We start from the raw sequence: 17190 nt of genomic DNA on the forward strand, positions 1-17190 counted from the left end.
GACAACGTTTGAGAGAGGAGTTGGCCTAACGGTTAGGGCGCTCGACCTCGGACTTAGGGGAACCGGGTTCGAGTCTTCGTAATGACGCAGAATCTCCCCGGGCCTAACAAAAATATGAATGTATGTCCTCAACATAACTGGTGCTATGTAAAGCACGCTGATACCTGATTGGATTCGGGTCAAGTTCGCACTATATAAAACTCTGCAAAAAAAAAAAAAAACGTATTACAGTTATGAAAAACACAACAATCAATGATTACAATATATTGTTCTTTGGTCCTAACCCGCTGGAGGATAGTGTAAATACTTCCCATTTTCTTCTAGTCTGGGACCGCTTTCAATCATTTGCAGGGCTAGTCAGGGGGTGCAGTGCATGGATTTACTTCTATATGCATTCCATTTGTCCCATATTTTCCTCCATTTCCTTGGACACCCTCTACTCACATACACTGATTTTTCTGCCACCATACACCAATCCATGTCCCTCTTCGATGCTCGGAGGGTCCATGGGGCCTCTGCCCCCCAATATCGAGCTATATTACGTTTTGCTAGCATTAAACCCAGGGTAACCCAAGTTTGATCTGCTCGTCCCAGATCTGTATCCTCTCAGACATTGAGGAGACACCATTGGTCAGAGAGAATGAGTTCCATCCCACATATCCTCGACATGCAGGACACTACTGCTTCCCAGTAGGGGTACAATTTTAGACATGATCAAAGGGTATGATAGAATGACCCTTTATCCCTGCAGCTTCTATAACACGAGTCTGTCTTCCTTCCCATTTTTACCAAGGTGACAGCGGAAATATAGGATCTGTCGAGGATTTTAAGCTGAACTCATCTGAAGCGGGCTCTGATTGCCACTTCTCTTGGGGAAGTCAAGGCTTCCAACCAGTCTTCTTGTAAATCTGTAATGTCATTGCCCCATCCGTCTCTCAGGGTTGTAAGTGTATCGGGGGAGTTATTAGTGAGTTTCTGATATGTGAGTGGAATTGCCCTGTTGATTAGGTGTTCTTCTAGCAGTCTGCATTCTAGAGGTGATGAATTTGGTTGACACGTCCCCCTGTGCTCCTCTGTCTGTATGGCATGGCAGATCTGTAAATATCGGAAAACTTCAGTAGGGGCGGGTTCATGAGTTCTTTGTAGGTCTGCAAATGGTATAATGTCAGTCCCAGTGTGGATGTCTCCCAATCCGGAGATTCCAATCAAATCCTATCCTATTTGTCAAATCCTTGTCTAGTTCCCATTGAACCCAGTTGCTGGGATTCCCATAAATGCAAAAACAACAATTGATGGACAGAATGCAGAACAAAGGGTTTGCTCAGACATGAGCCCCGTGCTCTCCATGCCACTGGAATCAAGCTATCCTGGATGAAGAGGGGTGAAACCCCGAAACCGGTCCTAGGATACTTGTTTCTAGTCCTGGGAGGACCTGGCTTGGCAGTTCGGGCTGGACTGTTCCCATGAGGCACAGGGTCAAGACTGATTTGCATATGGCTGGGTTCAAACTGGAATGGCATGGTGAGCAAAAAAACGATGGATTTAGGCCCAGATCTCTGTACTGGGGTGAATGTATGACATTGTTCTGCATTCTGTCCATCAATTGTTGTTTTTGCATTTGTCACCCCGAGTGGGACGGGTATGCTCAGACGTGAGCCCCGTGCTCTCCATGCCACTGGAATCAAGCTATCCTGGCTGAAGAGGGGTGAACCCCGAAACCGGTCCTAGGATGCTTGTTTCTAGTCCTGGGAAGACCTGGCTTGGCAGTTCGGGCTGGACTGTTCCCATGAGGCACAGGGTCAAGACTGATTTGCATATGGCCGGGTCCAAACTGGAATGGCATGGTGAGCAAAAAAACGATGGATTTAGGCCCAGATCTCTGTACTGGGGTGAATGTATGACATTGTTCTGCATTCTGTCCATCAATTGTTGTTTTTGCATTTGTCACCCCGAGTGGGACGGGTATGCTCAGACGTGAGCCCCGTGCTCTCCATGCCACTGGAATCAAGCTATCCTGGCTGAAGAGGGGTGAACCCCGAAACCGGTCCTAGGATGCTTGTTTCTAGTCCTGGGAAGACCTGGCTTGGCAGTTCGGGCTGGACTGTTCCCATGAGGCACAGGGTCAAGACTGATTTGCATATGGCTGGGTCCAAACTGGAATGGCATGGTGAGCAAAAAAACGATGGATTTAGGCCCAGATCTCTGTACTGGGGTGAATGTATGACATTGTTCTGCATTCTGTCCATCAATTGTTGTTTTTGCATTTGTCACCCCGAGTGGGACGGTTATGCTCAGACGTGAACTCCATGCTCTCCATGCCACTGGAATCAAGCTATCCTGGATAATGAGGGGTGAAACCCCGAAACCGGTCCTAGGATGCTTGTTTCTAGTCCTGGGAGGACCTGGCTTGGCAGTTCGGGCTGGACTGTTCCCATGAGGCACAGGGTCAAGACTGATTTGCATATGGCTGGGTTCAAACTGGAATGGCATGGTGAGCAAAAAACGATGGATTTAGGCCCAGATCTCTGTACTGGGGTGAATGTATGACATTGTTCTGCATTCTGTCCATCAATTGTTGTTTTTGCATTTGTCACTCCGAGTGGGACGGGTATGCTCAGACGTGAGCCCCGTGCTCTCCATGCCACTGGAATCAAGCTATCCTGGCTGAAGAGGGGTGAAACCCCGAAACCGGTCCTAGGATGCTTGTTTCTAGTCCTGGGAGGACCTGGCTTGGCAGTTCGGGCTGGACTGTTCCCATGAGGCACAGGGTCAAGACTGATTTGCATATGGCTGGGTTCAAACTGGAATGGCATGGTGAGCAAAAAAACGATGGATTTAGGCCCAGATCTCTGTACTGGGGTGAATGTATGACATTGTTCTGCATTCTGTCCATCAATTGTTGTTTTTGCATTTGTCACCCCGAGTGGGACGGGTATGCTCAGACGTGAGCCCCGTGCTCTCCATGCCACTGGAATCAAGCTATCCTGGCTGAAGAGGGGTGAACCCCGAAACCGGTCCTAGGATGCTTGTTTCTAGTCCTGGGAAGACCTGGCTTGGCAGTTCGGGCTGGACTGTTCCCATGAGGCACAGGGTCAAGACTGATTTGCATATGGCTGGGTCCAAACTGGAATGGCATGGTGAGCAAAAAAACGATGGATTTAGGCCCAGATCTCTGTACTGGGGTGAATGTATGACATTGTTCTGCATTCTGTCCATCAATTGTTGTTTTTGCATTTGTCACCCCGAGTGGGACGGGTATGCTCAGACGTGAGCCCCGTGCTCTCCATGCCACTGGAATCAAGCTATCCTGGCTGAAGAGGGGTGAACCCCGAAACCGGTCCTAGGATGCTTATTTCTAGTCCTGGGAAGACCTGGCTTGGCAGTTCGGGCTGGACTGTTCCCATGAGGCACAGGGTCAAGACTGATTTGCATATGGCTGGGTCCAAACTGGAATGGCATGGTGAGCAAAAAAACGATGGATTTAGGCCCAGATCTCTGTACTGGGGTGAATGTATGACATTGTTCTGCATTCTGTCCATCAATTGTTGTTTTTGCATTTGTCACCCCGAGTGGGACGGTTATGCTCAGACGTGAACTCCATGCTCTCCATGCCACTGGAATCAAGCTATCCTGGATAATGAGGGGTGAAACCCCGAAACCGGTCCTAGGATGCTTGTTTCTAGTCCTGGGAGGACCTGGCTTGGCAGTTCGGGCTGGACTGTTCCCATGAGGCACAGGGTCAAGACTGATTTGCATATGGCTGGGTTCAAACTGGAATGGCATGGTGAGCAAAAAACGATGGATTTAGGCCCAGATCTCTGTACTGGGGTGAATGTATGACATTGTTCTGCATTCTGTCCATCAATTGTTGTTTTTGCATTTGTCACTCCGAGTGGGACGGGTATGCTCAGACGTGAGCCCCGTGCTCTCCATGCCACTGGAATCAAGCTATCCTGGCTGAAGAGGGGTGAAACCCCGAAACCGGTCCTAGGATGCTTGTTTCTAGTCCTGGGAGGACCTGGCTTGGCAGTTCGGGCTGGACTGTTCCCATGAGGCACAGGGTCAAGACTGATTTGCATATGGCTGGGTTCAAACTGGAATGGCATGGTGAGCAAAAAAACGATGGATTTAGGCCCAGATCTCTGTACTGGGGTGAATGTATGACATTGTTCTGCATTCTGTCCATCAATTGTTGTTTTTGCATTTGTCACCCCGAGTGGGACGGGTATGCTCAGACGTGAGCCCCGTGCTCTCCATGCCACTGGAATCAAGCTATCCTGGCTGAAGAGGGGTGAACCCCGAAACCGGTCCTAGGATGCTTGTTTCTAGTCCTGGGAAGACCTGGCTTGGCAGTTCGGGCTGGACTGTTCCCATGAGGCACAGGGTCAAGACTGATTTGCATATGGCTGGGTCCAAACTGGAATGGCATGGTGAGCAAAAAAACGATGGATTTAGGCCCAGATCTCTGTACTGGGGTGAATGTATGACATTGTTCTGCATTCTGTCCATCAATTGTTGTTTTTGCATTTGTCACCCCGAGTGGGACGGGTATGCTCAGACGTGAGCCCCGTGCTCTCCATGCCACTGGAATCAAGCTATCCTGGCTGAAGAGGGGTGAAACCCCGAAACCGGTCCTAGGATGCTTGTTTCTAGTCCTGGGAGGGCCTGGCTTGGCAGTTCGGGCTGGACTGTTCCCATGAGGCACAGGGTCAAGACTGATTTGCATATGGCTGGGTTCAAACTGGAATGGCATGGTGAGCAAAAAAACTATGGATTTAGGCCCAGATCTCTGTACTGGGGTGAATGTATGACATTGTTCTGCATTCTGTCCATCAATTGTTGTTTTTGCAAGGGATTCCCATAAAGGTGTTGCCTTGGTAATTTTGTTTTTCCAACCTGGCCTGGCCAGGGTTGAGTGCCATAAACGAACGGTTTGTGCCGTGGCTCCAATGAGAGGCACCGGAGGTCAGTATATAGCGCTCGGAGATATCCCCTTGGTTGAAGGACTAGTCGATCCATTCGATATGCCGGTTCGGATAGTGGTTGGTGAACCCATTGATTTATAGTTACTAATTGAGCCGCTGTATAATAGGTTTGGATGTGGGGCAGTACGATTCCTCCGTCAAACCAGCTGCGGGTTAATTTGTTGAGTGCAATTCGTTGGAAGCCCCCATCCCATAGGAGGGTTCAGACAACACTATCTATTGACTTGAAGTATGTGTCTGGAATCGAAAATGGTGTATTTTGCAATATATAGAGGAAACGCAAAAGTGCCATCATTTTAAACAGTCCCGCCCTTCCCAGGAGGGAGAGGGGGAGAGATCGTCAGTGTTGGACATCATTTTTCAGTCGGTCAATGGATCCTGTAGGTCGTGAGCGTGGAACTGATTCTGGTCTACAGTTACATAGATGCCAAGTTATCGGAATCCTTCTGTCGCTATTTGAGCCACACACTCTTTTGGAAGGCAAGACTTCTGCCCGCAGAGAACAAACACCACTGACTTAGACCAGTTTATTGTATACCCAGAGTATCTGCTGAAAGTAGCAAATATATTTAAAATTCTTGCAATTGAGGACTGGGGAGAGGTGACATATAAGAGGATATCATCTGCATAAAGTTTTATCCTGCCTTCCCAATCTTCTGTCCAGCAAAGACTTTGTATTAATTGGTCACCTCGTATCCATATTGCCAAGTGTTCTAACATTAGCGCAAATATTAGGGGCGATAGGGGGCAACCCTGCCTTGTTCCTCATTGTAGGGGAAAGACTCGTGACGTTTTCCTGGTGCCCACCACCTGCGCTAGGTTGTCTGTGTATAAGAGACTGAGCCAGGACAGGAAGCGCGGTCCGAAGCCTATCCGCAAACATATAAGGCCACTCAATAATTTCAAAAGCCATGCGTGCGTCGAGGGATAAAACCACTGTGTCTTCTCGGATTCTATGGGTGCGACCTAGCACACCATGAAGGCGTCTAAGATTGAGGGCTGTACTGTGCCCTGGCATGAAGCCAGACTGGTCCGGATGAACCAAAACTGGGAGGAATGCCAGAAGTCTTAGTGCCAATAATTTAACTAAGATTTTTGCTTCCACATTAAGCAATGAGATCGGTTGGTAGGAGATACATTTGTCCCACGGCTTCTCCTCCTTATGTACTACTAGTACTGTGGTGACCAGTCTTTGGTCTATAGGGAGCTTCCCAAGCGTCATGCTTTCATCAAACATTGTCAGCAGATGTGGTGCAATAGAAGGCGCTCTGAGCTTGTAAAGTTCAAATGGGATACCATTAGGACCCAATGCATTACCCAAGTTAAGGGCTCTAATTGCCTGAGTTATTTCGTCCTCAGTGAGATCATTTTCCAGTAGCTGCCTTTCCTCTGTGGACAGGGCCGGGAGTAGGATATCTGCTAGGAACTCCAGAGAGTCCTGTTCCGAAAAGTGTGACCATGCAGAGTAAATCTGAGAATAATGATCAGCGAAGGCCTCGGCAATCGCTAGAGGATCTTAGAAGACTTCCCTGGTCGCCAAGTTGATAGATGCGACCCATCTGTTCGCTCTCTATCACTGGTCGAGCCATGCCAGCAGTTTTCCTGTTTTGCCGCCTAACACATATACTCGTTGTTGGGTCACTTTGATTTTGTTGCTGGCCTCTTCGGTCATCCAGTCTTTATTGTCACGTTGTTTGAGTATTCGTGTGTGTTGCATGTCGTCATCATTCTTTTGAACTAGTTGGAATTCGAGGTCTAGAATGTTTTGTTCGAGCTCGGCCACCTTTGCTCTTTTTTCCCATTTATGTCCCGAGATTAGAGAGAGGGCCTGACCCCCCCGACCACTGCATTTTACGCCTCCCAAAGTATTTGTGGTGAGGGAACTGAGTGTATATTGTCATTAAGGTAGTGTTCAGTGACGTCAGTTAGTCCTGTCTTTATTGCCAGTGTTGGACATCATTTTTCAGTCGGGTCAATGGATCCTGTAGGTCCTGAGTGTGGAACTGATTCAGGTCCACAGTTACATAGATGCCAAGATATCGGAATCCTTCTGTCGCAATTTGAGCCACACACTCCTTGGGAAGACAAGGCTTCTGCCCGCAGAGAACAAACACCACTGACTTAGACCAGTTTATTTTGTATCCAGAGTATCTGCTGAAAGTAGCAAATATGTTTAAAATTCTTGCAATTGAGAAATGGGGAGAGGTGACATATAAGAGGATATCATCTGCATACAGTGTTATCCTGTCATCCCTATCTTCTGTCCAGCAAAGACTTTGTATTAATTGGTACGCTCGTATCCATATTGCCAAGGATTCTAGCATTAGCGCAAATATTAGGGGCGATAGGGGGCAACCCTGCCTCGTTCCTCATTGTAGGGGAAAGGCTTGTGACGTTTTCCCGGTGCCCACCGCCTGCGCTAGGGTCTTTGTGTATAAGAGACTGAGCCAGGACAGGAAGTGCAGTCCGAAGCCTATGTGCTTAAGTACCGCAAACATATAAGGCCACTCAATAATGTCAAAAGCCATGCGTGCATCGAGGGATAAAACCACCGTGTCTTTACTCGGATTCTATGGTTGCAGCCTTTTTTTCCTATTTATGTCCCGAGATTAGAGAGAGGGCCTGACCCCCCACTGACCAATGCATTATATGCCTCCCAAAGTATTTGTGGCGAGGGAACTGAGTGTATATTGACATTAAGGAGTATTCAGTGGCTTCAGTTAGCCCTGGCCTTATTCTTGGCACTTTAATATACCAGGGGTCAAATGGAATTGGGCCCAAGTGACGTGCGTTACCCACTCTGTATGTTGCCCATATGGGGGGGTGATTGGAGATGCCCCTCGCTAGATGTTTCCCATCCGTGAAATCTGGTAAAGACAAAGCAAGGGATATTTAAAATTCTATGCGGGAGCGACTCCCAGGTGCCCCTAAGTGAAAAGTGTATTCTTGTGTATTGAGATTCAGTGATCTCCAAATATCAATCAGGCCTAGCGCCGAGAAAAACTCAGTCAGGCGTGTTTGAGTGGGATATGGGACCCTGGGCAGTAGGTGGTCTAGAAATTCGCATCGCGTCATGTTAAAGTCTCCTACCATAAACAGACGGCCTTTTGGGAGGTCAAGCATAAGGGCCCCCAAATCGGCCATGGTCCATTCCTTTAGAGTTGGGGGGGACATATATCAACAGGATATTTACCAGCTCACTTTCCCAAGTCCCCGAAAGCACAGCATATCTACCCAGTCTATCTGACCAAGCTTTTTGATTATGAGAGGGGCATCTTTTCTTGAGGAGAATTCCTGCACCCGTAGACCCGACGTGTAGCCTGCATGTACTTTCATCTCATATCCCCATTGGTTTAGAACATTCCAGCTGTTGCCCCAGAGGTGTGTCTCCTGCAGCAAAACAATATCAGGGGATTGTCTTTTAATAAACTGGAGAACTATGCCCTGTTTGCCTTTATTCCCTAACCCATTAACATTCCATGTCATTAAGTTAAGTTCTTTGGAAGGTTGCCCTGTCACGTGTTATTTGATGTTCCATCTCCTTTACCCTGCGTTGCGGTCTACTTGGATTTTTCCTCAAGTGGATCAGTGATAGACTAGCGGTGTTGATCATGGTTTTTGGGCCTTGATAGTAGATGTCTACTGCTGGTGTCAACACACACATAGAAAAACAAAACAAATCTTCTAAAAACCTCTGAGTACCCCCCTACCCTTACACATTCCTCACCCACCCCGCCTCCCTGTCTGACGAGTCCCCAACTACCCCCCCCCAACTCAGCAGAGTGCCTGTCCGCTCATCTCAACTTAACTAACATAGGGAACGTAGGGTCATCGTCCAATTCTCCCTCCCCCCCCTTTTGGCCCTAAGGTTAGTCCCCTTACAAGATGATATATAGAGTTGGTGCAGCAGTGGTTGCTTATGACTTTCCTCTTCTAGGTCACATTGGGTTGAAGCTAGTGGTGAAATTCAGGAAGTATACAAACCCCATCTCGTTATACCGGATTCGAAGCTCCCCGTGAGGGCCCAAGTTAGTGTGTTTAGAAATGTTGCAGCTAGTCTCAGGGGGGGGCGACATTCCAGCCCTATAACGACAATCAGTTTATTGGTGGCAATATTTTCTATGCTTCTTCTCCAAGGGAAGTATCTTCTGTTGTCCGATCTCCTGTCCTCACCATTGTTGACCTTTGTTTCCCGCAGTGCCCCTTAGCGCCGGGGTCTTCCACTATCCTCAAGCCAGTCCCACACTGTCTCTGGTGTTGTGAACAACCAAACCTTCCCCTTCGATTCAACCCGCAGGCGTGTCGGGAAGAGCAATGAATATTTGACCCCTTTCTCTCTTAATTCTTTCTTCACTGCTAGGAAGCTACATCTCAGCCTCTGTGTCTTCAGGGTGAAATCAGGGAAGAAGGAACGCTGTGTATTTTCAAATAGTAGTGGTGCAGCCGTGCGGGCTGTCTGAAGTATCACATCCCGATCTCTATAATTGAAGAGCGGGCGATGATCAGCCTAGGCGGGGCCCCAGGTCTGGGGCCCCCCCCCGGGACTCGATAGGCCCTCTCTACCGAGAAGTACTTTGAGAGTCCCTTCGGTTGGAGATGCTTGAGAATAAGGTCTTCAACCAAGAGATCTGTTGTTGGTCCCTCTGCCCGTTCCGGGACCCCTAAAATTAGAATGTTATTGCGTCTTGATCGACCTCCCAGGTCCTCCAGTCTGGCCTCCAGGCTGGCATTGAGAGTTTGCATTTCCTTTATTTGAACATTGAAAGCAGTGGTGTCTTGGAGTAAAGTCTTGGTGAAGAAGGGCAACTGAACAGAAACGTCAGCTACATCTCTAAGGGTTCAAAAGGAACATTCTTTAATACCTGTAAGACAAAAAGAAGATCCCAAGAATGGCATATTGGTCTTACCATAGGTGTTTCCAAGTCAAACCCCTGGAAAAGTTGGGAAGCATTGTCTTCTATAGAGGAAAGACGATCCTTCCCCCAGGACCCATGCAATGAGGACAGAGCCAAACAAATCTAAAGCATAATGGCACACAATTCCTTGATTGCCTGTATGACGTAAGAGTAAAGGGCCTTAGGGACAGTTACAAAGCTCCTGCAACCTCAGCTGATGTGTTTAAATGAATCAAATCTAATTGTTCAGCCCTCAAGCTGTACCCTCAAGCTGTACCCAGTTCTGTCCAACCAAGAAGAGGATATATCTGGCCATCTTAGAGGACGCGAGGAAAGCAAAATCTCTCATCCAGGGCATTCCCCAAGAGACATAGGAAAGGAAACCAAGACCTCCATGGCCAAAATGAAGTCTCCAGAATTACTGATGACCCCTCCTCCCTGATTTTGTACAACACCTTGTGAATGGCGATTCTCAAATTAACATGAATAAAAAATCTCGATTTCATTAAGGAAACGGAGACTAGCTGTTAGACATGGCATCCTTGGTGTGGCTTTCCTCCTAACTTTTTGCCTTCAGACCTCCTTGTTTTGTTGACTTCGTTTGTGCTTGCCTTAAGACTCTGCATACTTTACCACTGCCAACCAGTGCTAAAGTGCTTATGCTCTCTTCTTAAAACATGGTGGGATTGGCTTATACTCAATTGAAATATTTAATTTACTTGTAGGTCCCTGGTAAAGTGGCGCTACCTGTGCCCAGGGCCTGCAAATTAATTCTACTAGTGGGCCTGCAGCACTGATTGTGCCACCAACTTATGTAGCTATTTAAACATGACTCAGGTCTGCCATTGCAGCCTGTGTGTGCAGTTTTAAACTTGCATATCGATCTTGCAAAATAAACCTTTTGCCAGGCCAAAACCTTCCTTTTTAAAACATATAAGTCACCCTTAGTGCAAGCCCTGGATAGCCCAGAGGGCACGGTGCAGTGTATTTAAAAAGCTGGACATGTACTTTCAAGTTTTACATGTCCTGATAGTGAAAAACTACTGCAAGGCCTATCTCTCCATTAGGATAACATTGGATTTACTTTGTCACATTTTATAAGTGTGATTTCCAAATGAGAACAGGTAACCAGTTCAAGTTTGGTGTCTTTGGAATTGTAGTAAAAAAACCCTAACTTATAGTAAAGTTGGATTTTAAATTAAATTGTGAAAATGCAACTTTTAGAAAGTTGGCATTTTCCTGCCTTAGCCGTTTGGTGCCCTCAGCTTGTCTCTGGGTCACATGACTGGGCATAGTTGACAGGCGGGCTTCGTGTATTTCTGCTAGACAGTCACACAGTAGGGATCTTAGGTGTGTCTGGATGGGCCATCACTGGCAGGATGGGAGGGGGGAGCTGGACCCAGCCCCACCCACACTTGAAGAGGCTGTGTCCTGCCTCCACACAAAGGGCTACATACCCCCTGTAGTTAGTCTGGAGCCATGGCCAGGAAGGAAGAGCACTTGTGCATGTCTAATGCATGCCTGTCAGGACTGTCAGGCCGCATTCAAAGAAACCACTCACTGTAAGAATAAATTCAATAAGAAAGCGTAATAAGCTGAGCCAGTCTAAGATCAGATCCACGTCTAAAATGGCCGCTAAGTTAGGAACGGGAGAGCAGCAGGTTAGCGTTCTAGTGTCTCACAGCAATCTCCAAGATCCAGGTGTCCGGCCGTTGGAGTGGCGCACTTCACCGCGTTTCTGAGGAGAGAAGTGATGTGATGTTAATGCCAACACTGGTAGAGAATGTAATGATGTAACATGGAATGTGTTAGTGGGGGTTCTGCTCTGGAGTTCTGCTGGGAGCAGTTGGGACTTCATGTTGGAGTAATGCTGGTTGGGACGGCTCTCTGTACCAAGAAATAAACTTAATGCATCTGAAGTAACCTGAAGCTGTTTCCTCGTCTTTACAGTGGCGACAGAGGATGATGTTACTTATATCGCTACTACAGCTGACTACATTCGGCATTTGGAAACTTCGTATTGATTGGCCGGAGCCTGGGTTTTCATTCAACTGTGAGTAATTTTTGTTTTTATTGTTGTTCGAGTTAACATCGAACGTTCCGTCGTGCAGAGAGCCGTGCCCATATTTTTATTCGTCTGCCCGTTTTTTTTTAAATAAGAGGTTTGCGGGAGATTCAAAGATTCAAAGAATACGAGTAATAATAAAAAAAAAAATATACCAACGACGCTCCTATACCAAAGAGAAGGATAACTTTTAAAAGAAGGACTTTATCTTACCGGTCACCGTCATATCTCACTGTTAATTTCGAGCGTCGTTACAGAAAGCAGGAGGTGTTCATCTTCTCGTAACTCCTCTTGTTTGATGACGTTGTGGAACCTTCAGCGGAGGTTGGCGAAGGAGGCTGAAAAGGGTTCCATGTTATTCAGTGCGCAGGAAGAATCTTCAATGAGACGTTTCTAATTTGACGTCAGCGCGCAACGTCACGTTCACAGTGGCCATTTTGGATTGGTCACGCACTTCTCGTTTGTTTCATTATTTGCTACTTTCAAAACGTAGCGTTCAGTTCGAAGTCATATTTTATCGATTTGTGCGCACAGCCATTTGTTACGTGCTTTGAGGCGCAATTTTTTTTTTTTATTCTCTTTATTGATTGCACGTGGATTGGAAATTGGAAACTTGGGCATTCATAACGCAGATGTGTTATTGGAAATGTATATATACACCAAGAATATAACTCATATGGTGCAATTCTACCATCTGCTGGTTTAAACTGGAATTTTTTTTTTATTTTTTTTTTGTCACTATCTGGATTCGCTGCTGTCTGTGAGAGGTGTCGACTTTGTGTTTCTTCTTAGTTTAACAGAGTTTGGTCTTCTCATTTTCTGCTATCTTGCAGAGGCAGTGAATTTTCAGGAACTATTTTTTTTTCTCTCTTCTTCTTTTCTCTCATATCCATTTCTATTTTCTTCTTGTTAATCAATTTCATTCCACAGTTTTTTTTTATTATTATTATTTTTGGTTCTCTTTGGCGAAATGCAGAGCGTCATTGCACCAGCGCCTTTTCTACAAGAACCCGGAGATCCTTTAGAATGGAAACTATGGTTTAGATCGTTCAAGGCATATCTAGGTGCGATTGATGGACAGAGATACAGGCCTGAGAGGAAAAAGAACTTAATGTATTACCATCTAGGGGTTGAAGGACAAAATGTATTTGACCATCTACCTCCCTATGATCCACCTGAAGGAGAAGATCCTGATGAGTTCCAAACAGCGGTAGCGCAATTGGACAAATATTTCACTAAAACAAAGAATATTGTGGTGCATAGATACAAGTTTTTTACGAGAACACAGAAATCTGATGAGAGCATAGATACTTTTATTACAGCTTTAAAAGTTTTGGCTTCTAAATGTGAATTTGAGAATTTCACTTCCCAATTAGTGAGAGACCAACTGGTCGCACGTTGTTATTGTAAAAAGATACAGGAAAGGTTACTAACATGTAAAGATCCTACTCTTGACAAAGCAGTTGATATTGCTAAAAGTATTGAGAGTTCAATGGATGACGCAAAACAGCTTGAAACTGCTCTATCTAACTCTTCCATTTCAGGTGCTGTTTCTACTAAGCATCCTGGTGCCAGTTCTGTCAAACCTTCTATTCCTATGTTTGACAATGCTTTTAGGGGTAATGCTTTTCGTGGCAATATGAGGAGACCGGGTATTATTAGAGGTGGAAGATCATTTGTACAAGATAGGCAGTTCAATTCTAGAATATATTGTTTTAGATGTGGTTCTCCTTTACATGTTTCTTCTTTTAAAAATTGCCCAGCTATCAATCAACAGTGTGGGCAATGTGGAAGAATGGGCCATTTTGCTAAAGTTTGTATGGGTAGCAGAAGGAGAAATGTTAGATGCGTAATTAACGATGAGAATTTTTATGATGAAGATGTTGAAAATCAAGAATATGTTGTAGTGGTAAAGAATCGCAATGAAGAAGGGCTATTAAACATTCCTGATCCGGAAGTTTTAGTTACAATTGAAACAAGTCAAATCCGACTTCTGGTTGACACAGGGGCTCGTATCACTATTGTGGCACAAGAAAAGTATCAAAAGTTCTGGTATCAGAAAAGTCTTTTGCCACCTGATGTTCGTACAGTGGCTTTTGAAGGTAGTAAAATTGACTTATTAGGATACTTTTGGGCCACCATAGGGGTTTTAGGTGAAACTATCAATGGTAAGGTATACGTTGCTAAAAGAGGGATCAATGTTCTTGGGCTCGTTCACCAAGCAGAGTTTGGTTTAACTATTAAGCCTGGGTTGAAGAACCCTGTCTTCATTGACAAGCAGCTTGATCAGAAACATGCCTGCTCACTTTCTAGCACACAGTCATTCAATGATTGGGAACACAAGTTCAGTAATGTTTTTAAAAATAGTCTGGGAAAAATTACTAATTTTCAACATTTTATAAAGCTAAAAGAGAATACCACTCCTGTCAAACACAGATTACGTAATGTCCCGTTGAGTATCAGAGAGGATCTTTCTAAACATCTGCAAAGTTTGTGTGAACAAGGCATAATTGAAAAAGTTGAGTCCACCCTTTGGCTTTCCCCTATTGTTTTGGCAAAGAAAAGGTCTGGGGACCTGAGGATGTGTGTCGACTTGAGAAGCTTGAACGAGGCCATTTGGGTTGACGGCTTTCCTCTTCCACGCATTGAGGACCTGATTGCGAAAGTTGGTTTGTCTTCATGGTTTACGAAATTGGACCTCAAAGCTGCGTATCATCAAGTCGAACTTCATCCTCAGTCCCGACACCTTACTGCTTTCGTCACTCCCGATGGTGTTTTCCAGTTTTGTCGACTTCCTTTTGGGCTAGCTTCTGCGGCTGCGGTTTTTCAGAGGCTAATGACTGAAATGTTTAGACATAACCCCAATGTGGTGGTATTCCAAGATGATATTCTTGTTTTCTCTAAAAGTGAAGCGGAACATGATGTTGTTCTCGATCAAGTTTTTAGTGTACTAGAGAGCAGAGGGGTGACCTTACAGAAAAGTAAGTGTTTCTTTAAGGTGAAAGAGATTGAATATCTAGGGCATGTAATATCAGAACGGGGCATTAAACCAAGACCTGGTTTAGTCAAAAGTATAGTGGAGGCTCCAGCTCCCCAAAATAGAGAACAATTGATGTCTTTTCTCGGACTCTGTGAGTTTTATGCAAAATTCATGAAAGATTTTGCCAAAACCACAGAGTGTTTTAGAAACCTACTTAAAAAAGGAACGACATTTGTATGGTCAGAAGAATGTGAAAAAGGTTTTCAATCTATTAAGAGTCACATTGTTAGTGCACCTGCTTTGCAGGCTTTTGTGGAAGGAAGGCAAACCATCATTACAGTTGATGCATGCGAGTATGGTCTGGGTGCTGTGTTGTCGCAGTTTGCTGAAGGGAAAGAGTTCACAGTGGGATTTGCTTCCAGGACTCTTCGTCCTGTTGAGCGAAAGTATTCGGTTATTGAAAAGGAACTGTTAGCCTGTGCTTGGAGTGTTGAGAAGTTCAAGTCATATTTGTGGGGCAGATCCTTTGTCCTTAGAACTGACCATCGACCATTAGTTGACATTTTGTCAGGAAAAAATATTAAACGTACCACTGCTAGATTAGCTAGGTTATCGACCAAATTGCTAGAATTTACGTTCAAGGTAGAGTATATTCCTGGAGGGAGAAACAGCAGAGCGGATTGTTTATCTAGGCTTCCCATTCAGGATACAGATGAACAAGATTGGGAAACCGATGTAGAGGAATGTTTTGTAGCGTGTGTCAATCAGGACATTCTCTCGTTTGCAGAAGAAGACTGGGTCGCTGAAGTTGATAAAGATATTGTACTTAGTGAGGTTGTTTCTTTGATCAAGAAAGGTTGGCCTAAGGAGAAACTTCTTACTCCAGAACTTCAAATGTTCTGGAAAGTCAACAGTGAACTGTCTCTAGAAGGTGGAAAAGTAGTAAGAAGTGACAAACTTGTACCTCCATCGTGTTACCGAGATAGAATTATTTTAGCTGCTCATGCGGGTCATTTAGGTGCAACCATTACTAAAAGGAAGGTGAGATCTGATTTTTGGTGGCCAAGAATGGATTCTCAAATTGATGAGATGGTTAAACAGTGTGTAAGATGCAATACTAGTGACAAAGTTTTGGTGTTAGAAGGCACTGTTGACTCTCCTGTGTCTCCTCCTGGGAGAGCATGGCAGAAAATAGGCATGGATTTTCTTGGACCTTTCCATGTTCTCCCTGCCAATTCTAAATATTTTTTGGTGCTTGTGGACCATTTATCCAGATGGGTTGAGGTTGAGCCCATCAATGTTCCTAATTCCGAAAGTGTTATTGCTTGTCTCAATAAGATTTTTCTTAGGGAAGGTTTTCCGGAGGAAATTCTTACAGACAATGGTGTTCAATTTGTCTCGAAAGAGATGGTTGGTTTTTTACGTTCTGGTGGTATTAAACACACAAGAACTCCTCTTTATCACCCACAAAGCAATGGGAAAACTGAGAGATTCAATAGAGTTATAGTAGAGTGTGTTCAAGCAGCTTTTAGGTCTAAGGCTTGCATTTTCAAAGCAGTGAATGATCTCGTGTGGTCGTATCGTACATCGCCCCATGTTGCTACCAATTTTAGTCCATTTGAACTTATGAGAGGGAGGAAAACTCCTTCGCAAGTTTATCCTTTTTGGATGGTGAAATCTTTTCATCGTGTTAGTGACATAGGGAACATGTGGGACTCTGCTAGTAGAAAATCATCCGAAGTCTGTAAAAGAATTGAACCAGTTACTGGAAAAGATGCTCACAGTATTTGCATTGGTGATTGGGTTAGAGTGAAAAATCCGGTGTCAGTTAGAAAAGGTCTTTCAAAGTTTTTAGATTCTCAGCAGGTTGTGGACATCAGAAAGAATGCTGTTAAGTTGGCCAATGGAAATTGGTGGAATACTTCTCGAGTAGCAAAGGATCCAGGTTATTTTAACAAGAATGGGGAACATGAGAAAGTTGCTTTAAGGAGTGATAATTGTGTGAGAAGGAGCACCAGAACTCATACAAAGTCAAGCAGGTTACAGGATTATGTATAAGTTATATTTATATAGTTATATATATAGCTATGTTTATTTTCATCACTTTTCTTTTTCCTTACATTTTTATTGTATTATTTTATTGTTAGAAGTCTGTTTCTTAAAAAAAGGGGGAGGTGTGGTGATGTGATGTTAATGCCAACACTGGTAGAGAATGTAATGATGTAACATGGAATGTGTTAGTGGGGGTTCTGCTCTGGAGTTCTG

Source organism: Triturus cristatus, chromosome 5_1 (assembly GCF_964204655.1).
Source record: "Triturus cristatus chromosome 5_1, aTriCri1.1, whole genome shotgun sequence".
Classification (NCBI taxonomy): domain Eukaryota; kingdom Metazoa; phylum Chordata; class Amphibia; order Caudata; family Salamandridae; genus Triturus; species Triturus cristatus.